The sequence below is a fragment of the Salmo salar genome, chromosome ssa21 (genome assembly GCF_905237065.1).
Source record: "Salmo salar chromosome ssa21, Ssal_v3.1, whole genome shotgun sequence".
In the NCBI taxonomy this organism is placed as follows: domain Eukaryota; kingdom Metazoa; phylum Chordata; class Actinopteri; order Salmoniformes; family Salmonidae; genus Salmo; species Salmo salar.
The window spans coordinates 32,851,245-32,865,808 of NC_059462.1; positions in this window are offsets into that span (position 1 = coordinate 32,851,245).

The following is a 14,564-nucleotide window of genomic DNA, read 5'->3' on the forward strand; positions in this document are numbered from 1 at the left end:
TGGATGACAGCCGGTAGGTGATTGGATGTCTGGTCTCTGGAAGTGAGAGAGGTCGTCCGGGCCAATGAGGTCATCTTAAGCACCACATCACTAAATGGCTACCTCACCATGGATGGTTAGCCCAAGACAGCAACCCTCCATCACCACCTCACTGTCTCCCAGATGGGCCGGGACCTACTGGTGGGTCTCCTCTGATTCCCTCAAGGCAGTAGCTACAGAATAGGTTCTAACAAGAACCATTGGTTTGGTTTATCAAATGGGTCTCAGGAGTATTAGAGAAACCTTTAAGGGAGATTGGACCTCAAAAAGACTGGGAAGCCCTGATTCATATGATCTCAGAAGGAAACATGTTATTACTTTATGGTTGAGTATTCACGTTATGAGCATTTTCATTTTATTTTTATTTAACCTTTATTTAACTAGGCAAGTCAGTTAAGAACAAATTATTATTTACAATGACGGCCTACCAAAAGGCAAAAGGCCTCCTGCGGGGACGGGGGCTAGGATTACAAATAAATCAAATAAAAATATAGGACAAAACACACATAATGACAAGAGAGACAACACAACACTACATAAAGAGAGACTTAAGACAACAACATAGCATGGCAGCAACACACGACAACACAGCATGGTAGCGATACCAAATGACAACAACATGGTAGCAGCACAAGACATGGTACAAGCCTTATTGGGCACAGACAACAGCACAAAGGGCAAGAAGGACAACAATACATCACATGGAGGGGAAATATGTGTAATGGTCAGAGAAGATCCTGTCTGTTTAGTAGTTTAGATATGTCTCAACTGCAAGCTTGCAGTGCTTTTTTAATCATTGATCTTAAGTCCCCTATATAGTGGACTTAAGCAATAGTGCATATGAAACGGGAGAGTCCAGCGATGTTTATAGATGGATTAATAGCTCCCAACAGGAGAAAATATAAAATCATTACATAGAATTTAAACAAGACATCTTTCTCTTGGCACACAGACAGACAAAATCACTTTATGCTTAAAGCTGAAGTTGTAAGGAGTCTGCACACATTTGAATGGTGTCTCTGCATCACTCAGTGAACTTTTGGTAGAACAGTCTCTGACATCAGTAATATGAAATGGTGCCAATACTGTACTGTCACTAAGAATGATAGTATTTATTTTACACTTGGCTTAGTGGCTTACGAAAGTATTCACCCCCCTTGGCATTTTTCCTATTTTGTTGCCTTACAACCTGGAGTTAAAATAGATTTTTGGGGGGTTCATATCATTTGGTTTAAACAGCAAACCTACCACTTTTTTATTTATTTTATTTCACCTTTATTTAACCAGTTACGCCAGTTGAGAACAAGTTCTCATTTACAACTGCGACCTGGTAAAGATAAAGCAAAGCAGTGCGACACAAACAACACAGAGTTAGACATGGGACAAACAAATGTACAGTCAATAACACAATGGAAAAATGTATATACAGCGTGTGCAAATGTAGTAAGATTTGGGAGGTAAGGCAATAAATAGACCAAAGTGGCGAAAAAATTACAATATAGCAATTAAACACTGGAGTGATAGATGTACAGAAGATGAATGTGCAAGTAGAGATACTGGGGTGGAAAGGAGCAAATAAATAAACAACAATATGGGGATGAGGTAGTTGGGTGGGCTATTTACAGATGGGCTGTGTACCAGTGCAATGATCGGTAAGCTGCTCTGACAGCTGATGCTTAAAGTTAGTGAGGGAGATATAAGAATCAAGCTTCAGTGATTTCTGCAATTCGTTCCTGTCATTGGCAGCAGAGAACTGGAAGGAAAGGCATTCAAAGGAGGAGTTGGTTTTGGGGATGACCAGTGAAATATACCTGCTGGAGCGCGTGCTGCGGGTGGGTGCTGCTATGGTGACCAGTGAGCTGAGATAAGGCTTTACCGAACAAATACTTATAGATGACCTGGAATCAGTGGGTTTGGCGATGAATATGAAGCGAGGGCCAGCCAACGAGAGCATACTGGTCACAGTGGTGGGTAGAATATGGGGCTTTGGTGACAAAATGGATGGCATTGTGATAGACAACATCCAATTTGCTAAGTAGAGTATTGGAGGCTATTTAGTAAATGACATCGCCGAAGTCAAGGATCGGTAGGATAGTCAGTTTTACGAGGGTATGTTTGGCAGCATGAGTGAAGGATGCTTTGTTGCGGGGGGGGGATATACACTACCAATCAAAAGTTTGGACACATCTACTCATTCTGGGGTTTATCTTCTACTTTGTAGAATAATAGCGAAGAAAACTATTCAATAACACATGTAATCATGTAGAAACCAAAAATGTGTTAAACAAATTAAAATATATTTTATATTTGGAATCATGTAGTAACCATGTAGTATTTTATATTTGAGATTCTTCAAAGTAGCCACCCTTTGCCTTGATGACAGTTTTGAACACTCTCAACATTCTCTCAACCAGCTTCATGAGGTAGTCACCTGGAATGCATTTCAATTGACAGGTGTGCCTTGTTAAAATTTCATTTGTGGAAAGATCCTTCTTAATGCATTTGAGCCAATCAGTTGTGTTGTGACAAGGGAAGGTTGTTATACAGAAGATAGCCCTATTTGGTAAAAGACCAAGTCCATAGTACGGCAAGTACAACTCAAATAAGCAAAGAGAAATGACAGTCCATCATTACTTTAAGACATGAAGGTCAGTCAATGCGGAATGTTTCAAGAACTTTGAACATTTCTTCAAGTGCAGTCGCGAAAACCATCAAGCGCTATGATGAAACTGGCTATCATGAGGACCACCACAGGAAAGGAAGACCCAGAGTTACCTCTGCTGCAGAGGATAAGTTCATTAGAGTTACAAGCCTCAGAAATTGCAGCCCCAAAAAATGCTTCACAGAGTTCAAGTAACAGACACCTTAACATCAACTGTTCAGAGAAGACTGCGTGAATCAGGCATTCATGGGTGAATTGCTGCAAAGAAACCACTACTAAAGGACACCAATAAGAGGAAAAGACTTGCTTGGGCCAAGAAACATGAGCAATGGACATTAGACCGGTGGAAATCTGTCCTTCGGTCTGATGAGTCCAAATTTGAGATTTTTGGTTCCAACCGCCGTGTCTTTGTGAGACACGGAGTAGGTGAACGGATGATCTCCTCTTGTGTGGTTCCCACCATGTAGCATGGAGGATGAGGTGTGATGATGTGGGGGTTCATTGCTGGTGACACTGTCTGTGATTTATTTAGAAATCAAGGCACACAAACGATGTTTATAATCAATCCTCTGCTTGTTTTTAGCCTAAATAATCGATAATATTTAAACCGGACAATAGCATCGTCAATATAAAAGAAAAACAATGAAAGGCGTGCTCTCGGGATTGCGCCCCAAACAGATTGGGGACTTTCCTCTGGCCTCTCATTGAAACTGCTCATTCTCCCTAATTTTTCAGAACAAAGGCCTGAAACAATGTCTAAAGACTGTTCACAGCTAGTGGAAGCCATAGGGAATGCAATCTGGGTCATAACCATTTATATGGTGGATAGGCTTTCAATGGAAAAACACCTATTTCAAAATAATAGCACTTCCTGGATGGATTTTCCTCAGGTTTTCGCCTGCCATTTCAGTTCTGTTATACTCACAGACATTATTTCAACAGTTTTGGAAACTTTAGAGTGTTTTCTATCCAAATTATATGCATATTCTAGCTTCTGGGCCTGAGTAGCAGGCAGTTTACTTTGGGCACACTTTTCATCCAAAATTCCGAATGCTGCCCCCTATCCTAAATAAGTTAAGGGCTCCTCTATTCAGTCTGTATCGCTGAAGTTCAGCAATATTCCCGCATTAGAGGAGACAGCATTCAGAGGAAACGCTGCACATGTCGTCTCAATCGGAAATTACCTTTACATTTCTATCGCGCATCTGTAAATCTCCAGCAATACAGATTGAATAGAGCCCTAACTTCAGCTAGATAAAGACTCCTGTATGTTGTAGCACTCCTTGTGTTTTTAAATGTTCATCATTCCTGATCACGGTCCAAATCAATTTCCAAAACCACAACTTTCTTAGAAACCTGTCGAACCTGTTCTCAGTGTTGTTGAAAAGTGTAATTCTATGCCAAAGGTGACAGCTCATAAACCATTTATAAAACAAGTTATAAAAAAATCATCCATCTCATTCAGGAGCAGGCTTTTGACATTCATCCCAAGCTTTCCCCTTTCACATCCTCCACACCCTGATTAGACAGTTCACTCAGTTGAGTCTTTCCTCTTATATGAGCAGTAAACATCACAATGTGTCGGTCGTTTGGTGAAAAGGCTAGTCTAGCAATCCACAGACACATCTTTGGCACCATGTTCTTCTTATTACACACGGCGTAATCTGAGAATGCCAGGAGGCCCGCAAGCAGCGTGATGACAGCTCCCGGGTTCACGACGGCATCCTCGGAGAATGCCAGCGAGGCTGCTCTGAGACAGGAGATTCCACAGATAAGATTAGAAACGCAGTAGAACCGAGAGTAGTGATCAGGAGATTGACCGCGTCCCATTGGCTGTGATGCACGGTGTGGTCAATATCTAGGCCGTGCTGCATGGGCTGCTCTGAGAGGAAACTGTTTAACTACTAGACTCTGTGTTCCAAATGATGAGATAAGGAGATAAGCATCAAACCTCAAGCAATAAACATTGCAGTTGGCTGACATTGGCCTGGTTTGACAGACATATAGAGAGATCAACAGTGGTGATATGGATTTCCCTTTCAGAGTTACAGCGAAAAGGTGTCATTATGAGTTATGATAAAACACACGATGGAAACTTTCCTGTGGCCATTCAATCTCCACTCGGGATTTTTCATGTTCAACGTCTTTATGTTGAGAAGAAACGCTGTGTTGTGCATTGGCTATAGAGAAACATGTTTGGCAACAACACTGCTCTCATTTTGAGTTTTTAGCTTGCAGCAGTTAATAACTTCATGATAGTTTTCCTCTGCGTATATAACGCATAGCTACTGAAGGCTCCAAATTGTATCTGGCAGTCTTAAAGTGTCCATAGTTATTAAGGGAAAACATAGTTTAGGGGACTTATAAAGCCAATGTTTTCATGTAGCTGTCTGTACAAGCAAATACCAAGCTGAAGATGAGACATCCCAACTCTGGATCAAACAACCTCTCTGCTCCCTCCGCATAGTATGGAAAGAGGGGAGGGAGGAAGGGATGGAGGGAGGGGGGAAATTAGGACCATATGAATTGAATTCCTGGTCCTCTGGCTGGGCGTGTAGCTTGTTGATGGTGGTTTGGGAAGTCTGGAAGCCACTGGTTTGGGTCTCAGATGTTGACATTGTCCTGGCACAACCCTTCACTGAGTCCCTACCATCGCTACAGTACGTCACACAGGTCACTTTACACACACACACACACACGCACGCACGCACATACACATGACTGTACTTACTGACACAGAGAGACACATACAAACAAACACAAAGACACCTAGTAACTACTTTACTAACGTTTTTGATATGCTTTTCAGATGGATTGGCTCTATTTAGTCTTGTTCTTACAGTGACATTATGCACGCAGAAGGACACATTGCCAAGTCTAAAGAATCCCACCAGAGAATCTACCAGTAGAGAAATGCCTGTTGGCCATAGTCTCCATCCAGCGTGCACATTCAGCAATGGTCCTAAGAAGCATACAGTTGAAGTCGGAAGTTTACGTACACCTTACCCTTATACATTTAAACTCAGTTTTTCATAATTCCTGACATTTAACCCTTGTAAAAATTCCATGTCTTAGGTCAGTTAGGATCACCACTTTATTGTAAGAATGTGAAATGTCAGAATAATAGTAAAGAGAATGATTTATTTCAGCTTGTATTCCTTTCATCACATTCCCAGTGGGTCTGAAGTTTACATACACTCAATTAGTATTTGGTAGCATTGCCTTTAAATTGTTTAACTTGGGTCAAACGTTTCGGGTAGCCTTCCACAAGCTTCCCACAAAAGATTGGGTGAATTTTGGCCCATTCCTCCTGACAGAGCTGGTGTAACTGAGTTAGGTTTGTAGACCTCCTTGCTCGCACACGCCTTTTCTGTTCTGCCCACAACTTTTCTATGGGATGGAGGTCAGGGCTTTGTGATGGCCACTCCAATACCTTGACTTTGTTGTCCTTAAGCCATTTTGCCACAACTTTGGAAGTATGCTTTGGGTCATTATCCATTTGGAAGACCCATTTGTGACCAAGCTTTAAACTTCCTGACTGATGTTTTGAGATGTTGCTTCAATATAGCCACAAAATTTTCCTTCCTCATGACGCCATCTATTTTGTGACGTGCACCAGTCCCTCCTGCAGCAAAGCACCCCCCGCAACATGATGCTGCCACCCCCGTGCTTCATGGATGGGATGGTGTTCTTCGGCTTGCAAGCATCCCCCTTTTTCCTCCAAACATAATGATGGTCATTATGGCCAAACAGTTCTCAGACCAGAGGACATTTCTCCAAAAAGTATGATCTTTGTCCCCATGTGCAGTTGCAAACCGTAGTCTGGCTTTTTTTAAGGCGGTTTTGGAGCAGCGGCTTCTTCCTTGCTGAGCGGCCTTTCAGGTTATGTCAATATAGGACTCGATATGTCGATATAGGACTCGTTGGCTCCAGGTTATCTATAAGTCTTTGCTAGGTAAAGCCCCGCCTTATCTCAGCTCACTGGTCACCATAGCAGCACCCACCCGTAGCACGCGCTTCAGCAGGTATATTTCACTGGTCACCCCCAAAGCCAATTCCTCCTTTGGCCGCCTTTCCTTCCAGTTCTCTGCTGCCAATGACTGGAACGAATTGCAAAAATCACTGAAGTTGGAGACTCATATCTCCCTCTCTAACTTTAAGCACCAGCTGTCAGAGCAGCTCACAGATCACTGCACCTGTACACAGCCCATCTGTAAAGAGCCCATCTATCTACCTCATCCCCATACTGTATTTATTTATTATTTGCTCCTTTGCACCTCAGTATCTCTACTTGCACATTCATCTTCTGCACATCTATCACTCCAGTGTTTAATTGCTATATTGTAATTATTTTGCCGCTATGGCCTATTTATTGCCTTACCTCCCTTATCTTACCTAATTTGCACACAGTGTATATAAACTTTTCTATTGTGTTATTGACTGTATTTTTGTTTATTCCTTGTGTAACTCTGTGTTGTTGTTTGTGTCGCACTGCTTTGCTTTATCTTGGTCAGGTCGCAGTTGTAAATAAGAATGTGTTCTCAACTGGCCTACCTGGTTAAATAAAGGAGAAATAAAATGTAAAATTAAAAACGTTTTACTGTGGATATAGATACTTTTGTGCCTGTTTCCTCCAGCATCTTCACAAGGTCCTTTGCTGTTGTTCTGGGATTGATTTGCACTTTTTGCACCAAAGTATGTTCATCTCTAGGAGACAGAACGCGTCTCCTTCCTGAGCGGTATGATGGCTGCATGGTCTCATGGTGTTTATACTTGCGCACTATTGTTTGTACAGATGAACGTTGTACCTTCAGGCGTTTGGATATTGCTCCCAAGGATGAACCAGACTTGTGGAGGTCTACAATTTTTTTCTGAGTTCTTGGCTGATTTCTTTTGATTTTCCCATGATGTCAAGCAAAGAGGCACTGAGTTTGAAGGTAGGCCTCGAAATACATCCACAGGTACACCTCCATTTGACTCAAATGATGTCAATTAGCCTATCAGAAGCTGCCAAAGCCATGACATCATTTTCTGGAATTTTCCAAGGTGTTTAAAGGCACAGTCAACTTAGTGTATGTAAACTTCTGACCCACTGGAATTGTGATACAGTGAATTATAAGTGAAATGATCTGTCTGTATGTCACGACTTCCGTCGAAGTTTGTCCCTCTCCTTGTTCAGGCGGTGTTCGGCGGTCGATGTCACCGACCTTCTAGCCATCGCCGATCCACTTTTCATTTTCCATTGGTTTTGTCTTGTCTTCCATCACACCTGGTTCCAATTCCATCAATTACATGTTGTGTATTTAACCCTCTGTTCCCCCCCCATGTCCTTGTCCGGAATTGTTTGTTGTAGTGCTAAACTTGTGGTGCCCTCCTTGTGATTTACCTCAGTGAGAATGAAGGATCTCAATATAAAGGATATTTGTTACCTCCCAGAACAAAGCGTTAAATGTGTTTCCTGAAATGTAAGTGTGTTGCTGTTTGAAATTACAAGCCTCCCCTGAGATAAGAGTTAGAGTTAGAGTTTGAGACAGGATTTTATGGGTAACTGCTGTAAATGCATCCTGAAGAGCATAGCAGCATCCCACCCACAGGACTTTACACCAACACACTATCTACTGGAAGAGTTCCTCTCATCATTTGTCAGATGACCATTGAGCTGTTTGAGAGTAAAAGGAAGTACATCACCATTCCATCCGGACCCACCATCACACACACTCAACCTTTTACGGCCTCCGGCCTGTCATCCACACAACGCTGAGATCATAGACCTAGGTTGAGAGGCAGATGACTGTCTGACTGAGTAATTGACTGTCTTAGTCACCGGTTGCTATTTAATACAGGAATAACTTAATCTGAGTGGAACTCACCTGATACAAGGATTACAGTGAGATTAACGCTACATGTTTGTGTGTGAGTCAACGGGGGATTCCCTCTCTCTCGCTTTGTGTGTGTGTGTACCACAAGCTTTCCTGTTTTGACATTATTAACATTCCCTCGACCTCTGGGTATAATTTCCAGTTGCATGTCCGTGTCAGTGGGCTGGCAAATGATCCAAAACCGTAACACAAGGGATTTGTTTGTGGAATTTGTTCAATTAAAATGAAATTGAAACAAATAAGCAAATATCTAGGGTGTGTATCAAACCCAAGCCAATGTTTGGTGATAAATGTAAACAAAACAAAGAGTAACTACTTAAATCCAAGCAAATTAGATTGTTATGGAGACATGCCATATAGTCCTGATGCTCAGCAGTGTGGTACCATAACTAATGCTACTGACATGACTGTAATCTTTACAGGAACAAAGATGAGGACAGATGCATGTCACCATCTTACCAGGCTGACTTATAGCCACACAGGCTCGTGCTAAACCCAGGTGCTAAGGACACACACATCATATACCCATTTCCCATATCTTGTACTGATTTACCCCACAAGACATGCCATCAGAGGTCTCTTCACAGTCCCAAGTCCAGAACAAACTATGGATGCGCACAGTACTACATAGAGCCATGACTACATGGAACTCTATTCCGCATCAAGTAACTCATGCAATCAGTACATTTTGATTTAAAAAACAGATAAAAATGCACCCCAGGGAGCCAAGGCATCAGCTAATGGGGACCCATAATAAATACAAAAACTGGATTAGCTCTGATGATATTGACCCATTTGTCTGTTCTAGTCTGGCCATATAATGAGTAACTTCAATTCAATACGACTTTATTAATCCCATAGGGACAATTCGATAGGCATCTAGGGAGTCGGACAGTAAAGAGTCTTTCAACTGGAGATCCATGGTTCTAAGAGATACACACACTGAGACGTTATCAACTCACCCGGACTCTGACAAGGGCCCTTAATAGTCCTCTCATATTCGCACGCCCAAACGTCTACACAACGTCCTGTAAATCTCCCACTGTTATTGTTTTAATGGTACTAATGTTAGTATTGTCCCAGTGGTAAAAACGTCAGCTTCAAACAGCCGACTATGTCTGGGCTCTACTGGAGTAAAGGCGAAGGGCGAGCGTATATAGCTAGTGAAAATAGATAGCCACGCTGACTCAGCGCTGAATGGAGTGTGTGTGTGTGTCGGTGTGTGTGAGCATGAGAACTGCTAAGCAACCTGACCGTGCATAACAAAGCACCCAGCTGCTTCGTAAATCGGATCTCGCAGTTATTTCCCCCAAAACCACAGAACCTCATAAAGTCAAGCACCCATGGTTCACTAATGGCATAGGAAGATGTATCAGTGCCTCTGAAATTTACTAAGGAAAACAACCCCGTAGAAACAAAACACCACTGGGTGTTTTAATCCTACTCCACCCCTCGGCTGAGACATTATTCTCATCAATAGACAAGACACTGAAATCATGTCTGTGGCCTGAAAGAGTCATGAGTCAAGTTCAATATGTCTTTGGTCTGTATTTAGCAGATAGTCATGGAACAGTCAACTTCCTCACACTGGAGACAGAGAAAATACCAGTCAGCAGTAATGGGTCTTTCTAGGAAGTGTAAAAGGTTTTATGTCCTGTAGTGTAGGTTCAATTCCATATTAACGTTGTCATGCCTTGTTTTGCCAATTACATTTCATTGCTGTTGCACTTTGTGTTTTTACACATGTGCACAATAAAGTGAGCCGATAAATTCCTCTGCTTTGCCAAATGTAGCTTTTTTATGTACAGCGGGGACTATGACTATCTGTGTGTGAGTGGCTGTTATAGTTGTCTTTATAAGACTCCCTTTGATCCCTGAATCAGTGAGAAAGCAGCTAAAACAAAGGCTCAAGTTGAGTTATTGGCTAGATTGTGTGTGTGTGTGTGTGTGTGTGTGTGTGTGTGTGTGTGTGTGTGTGTGTGTGTGTGTGTGTGTTGTTTGTTGGTAATGGAGGACCAAAACGCAGCAGGTATGTGTAAGCTCATCTTGACGTTTATTAACTCAGAATGAACGTACAAAAATAACAAACAAGAGAACGACCGATCAACATACAGTCTGTCAAGGCACAAGGCTAAACACAGAACAATCTCCCACAAATACACAGACAAACACACCCAACTAATATAGGACTTCCAATCAAAGGCAACACCACACAGCTGCCTTCAATTGGAAGTCCACCCCAATTAACTCAACATAGAAATAGATCAACCAGACTACACATAGAAATACATCAACATAGACCATAACTCAAAACCCGGAAATAATAAATCAAACGCCCTCCTAACTAACACACCACCCTGAACCACATAAAACAAATACCCTCTGCCACGTCCTGACCAAACTAAAATGACAATAAACCCTTATACTGGCCAGGACGTGACAGTATGTGTGTGTGCGTGCGTGCGTGTGCGCGTGCGCGTGTGTGCGTGTGTACGCGTTACCCTGGGCAAGCCTGGCTAAATGTTTACTGACATAACACATTTGAATGGTTTTTTGTCTGCGCCAGGCATTGTGAAATTAAGTGACTTCAAAAGAGAACGAGTCACTGCGGAAGTCTATCCTGTATACTTCAAATGGAATATCGTTGTGAAATGCATATTTAAAGTGTGCAGAGGGCTGAATGTACAATAGATGCCAAATATTGTGAAACATTGTAAGCATTGTTCTAAAAGGGTTCGAACATTTCTGAATAACAGTCCAATTGTGCCAAAGATCCTTTTCTGACTGCACTACCTCTCATGTTTAGGAACCAACCTCTTAAAAATGTGCAATTGTTATCAGACAGATCAAAATAAGAACAGTATGGGACCATTTTGGAGAAGAATGCGTAATCCTAGAACTCAGATCTCTCTCTGAGAGAAATGTTGAATTTCAACCTGATCAACTCCATATGCACCTCAGTCACATTTTCCATGACAAATCACTCCATCTCCAACCCAGTGAGAGCATTGATGAGAAACGTGCTACAAGCCATCTGAGGGCCCTCCAAATGGACGTGTGAAGGAAGGAGAGCTATATACTTGTTAAAGCCAAGGGATAGGAGGTCTATCCTACTAAGCTGTATGGAATTGTTTTAAGAAGGTCATACCAAGGATCATTTTGATATTTTATTTAGAATTTTAAGACCACTTCAAGTATCAAAAACAAACATAAAACATTTATTTAATGAAACATTTTATTTCGTCTTAGTGCTATTAGCCCATACAAACACATTGGATAACAGATTCACTACATGGAACAATAGATAGTCCCCCCCAAAAAAAATCTAAAGGAAGTTCGTTCTGAAGTGTCTGTCCTACCAATATCTGAGAGATATAAGAAAGATCAGGATTTATTTTTTACATGTAATTAACCGCTTATTTTTGGAACTAAACTGTTTCCATAAACTTCCATTCATTTTTACAACTGGTACCAGGGAACCTTCAGATGAGTCTTGTGAGGCCTGTGGGCATCCTAGAGCAAAACATGTTTGTGAGAGTTTCACCTTTCCACAGGGGGGTAATATTAATGTGTAGGCCAAACTGTTTGGACGCTACAGACAGAAGTTGGCAGATTGGCTGTTACCGACCTCAGACAAGTCCCAAGACGCTTGTGTGGGTCGTAGAGCAAAACGGAGAACACCATCGTGTTCGTGAGAGTCTCATCTTTTCATAATAAACTGTTCGGACAATACAGACAATTTTGTGAGAAGACCAATTTTTCGGGATGTCTCATGGTCTGACAAACACCGCTATAGCTCTGTCACCTTTCACCACAGATGTGGAAGTGCGACATAGGCGGATGTGGTGAATTGAGACGTAGCCCATGCAACAACAACAAAAAATATCACTAGCAAACCTGACAGATTTCTATGGGGATTTTTGTATTATGCTAATTAGACTTCCTCAGGGGTGCGGACATCAACCTTAGGGGTTTTTAAACATCTCTCAGAGCGGAGAACCAGCTTCACTGTGTTCTGGTCACATACTCCAGGAACACACTACAACCACCCACATCACATATATATCCCATACACACACTTTTCCCAAAGACACCCATGTAATAAACATAATGAATGTCATTCATTTTCATTGCCTCCAGTCTGGGTCTATTTACTCCCCAGGTCCCCTGTGGTTCAGATATCTGCACTGAGTTATGGGGAGAGTGGGTTACACCGTATGACAATAGCTGTAGGGCAGGGATAGGCAACTAGATTCAGCCGTTGGCCAATTTGTGTCGGAGCAAATGGTCGGGGGGGCGGAAAATAATAATAATAATTTGTACACTGCAAATTGACCAAAAATAGATGGTATTTGAAAAGAAACACGATCACATAATATGTGATCGTGTTTCTTTTCAAATACAATGTCTTTATTATCTCTTTTTTCTGGGAATACTTGGGAACATATTTCCTAAATTAAACACATTTTAAGGTGAATTCCTGGGGATTTTACAGTCTATTTTTGACTAAAAACTTTGGGCTCCCAACAAAATCCCTTGCACCACCTGTTGCCGACACCTGCTGTAGGGTGAAGACGGGGGTCAGACCATATGACACCTACTGTAAGGTGAAGACGGGGGTTAGACCATATGACAATAGCTGTAGGGTGAAGACGGGGGTTAGACCATATGACACCTACTGTAGGGTGAAGACGGGGGTTAGACCATATGACAATAGCTGTAGGGTGAAGACGGGGGTTAGACCATATGACAATAGCTGTAGGGTGAAGACGGGGGTTAGACCATATGACAATAGCTATAGGGTGAAGACGGGGGTTAGACCATATGACAATAGCTGTAGGGTGAAGACGGGGGTTAGACCATATGACAATAGCTGTAGGGTGAAGACGGGGGTTAGACCATATGACACCTACTGTAAGGTGAAGACGGGGGTTAGACCATATGACAATAGCTGTAGGGTGAAGACGGGGGTTAGACCATATGACACCTACTGTAGGGTGAAGACGGGGGTTAGACCATATGACAATAGCTGTAGGGTGAAGACGGGGGTCAGACCATATGACAATAGCTGTAGGGTGAAGACGGGGGTTAGACCATATGACAATAGCTGTAGGGTGAAGACGGGGGTTAGACCATATGACAATAGCTGTAGGGTGAAGACGGGGGTTAGACCATATGACAATAGCTGTAGGGTAAAGACGAGTGTTACACCATATGACAATAGCTGTAGGGTGAAGACGGGGGTTAGACCATATGACAATAGCTGTAGGGTGTAGACGGTGGTTAGACCATATGACACCTGCTGTAGGGTGAAGACAGGGGTTAGACCATATGACAATAGCTGTAGGGTGAAGACGGGGGTTAGACCATATGACAATAGCTGTAGGGTGAAGACGGAGGTTAGACCATATGATAATAGCTGTAGGGTGAAGACGGGGGTTAGACCATATGACAATAGCTGTAGGGTAAAGACGAGTGTTACACCATATGACAATAGCTGTTGGGTAAACACGAGTGTTACACCATATGACAATAGCTGTAGGGTAAAGACGAGTGTTACACCATATGACAATAGCTGTAGGGTAAAGACGAGTGTTACACCATATGACAATAGCTGTAGGGTAAACACGAGTGTTACACCATATGACAATAGCTGTAGGGTAAACACGAGTGTTACACCATATGACAATAGCTGTAGGGTAAACACGAGTGTTACACCATATGACAATAGCTGTAGGGTAAACATGAGTGTTACACCATATGACAATAGCTGTAGGGTGAAGACGGGGGTTAGACCATATGACAATAGCTGTAGGGTGAAAACGGAGGTTAGACCATATGATAATAGCTGTAGGGTGAAGACGGGGGTTAGACCATATGACAATAGCTGTAGGGTAAAGACGAGTGTTACACCATATGACAACAGCTGTAGGGTAAACACGAGTGTTACACCATATGACAATAGCTGTAGGGTAAACACGAGT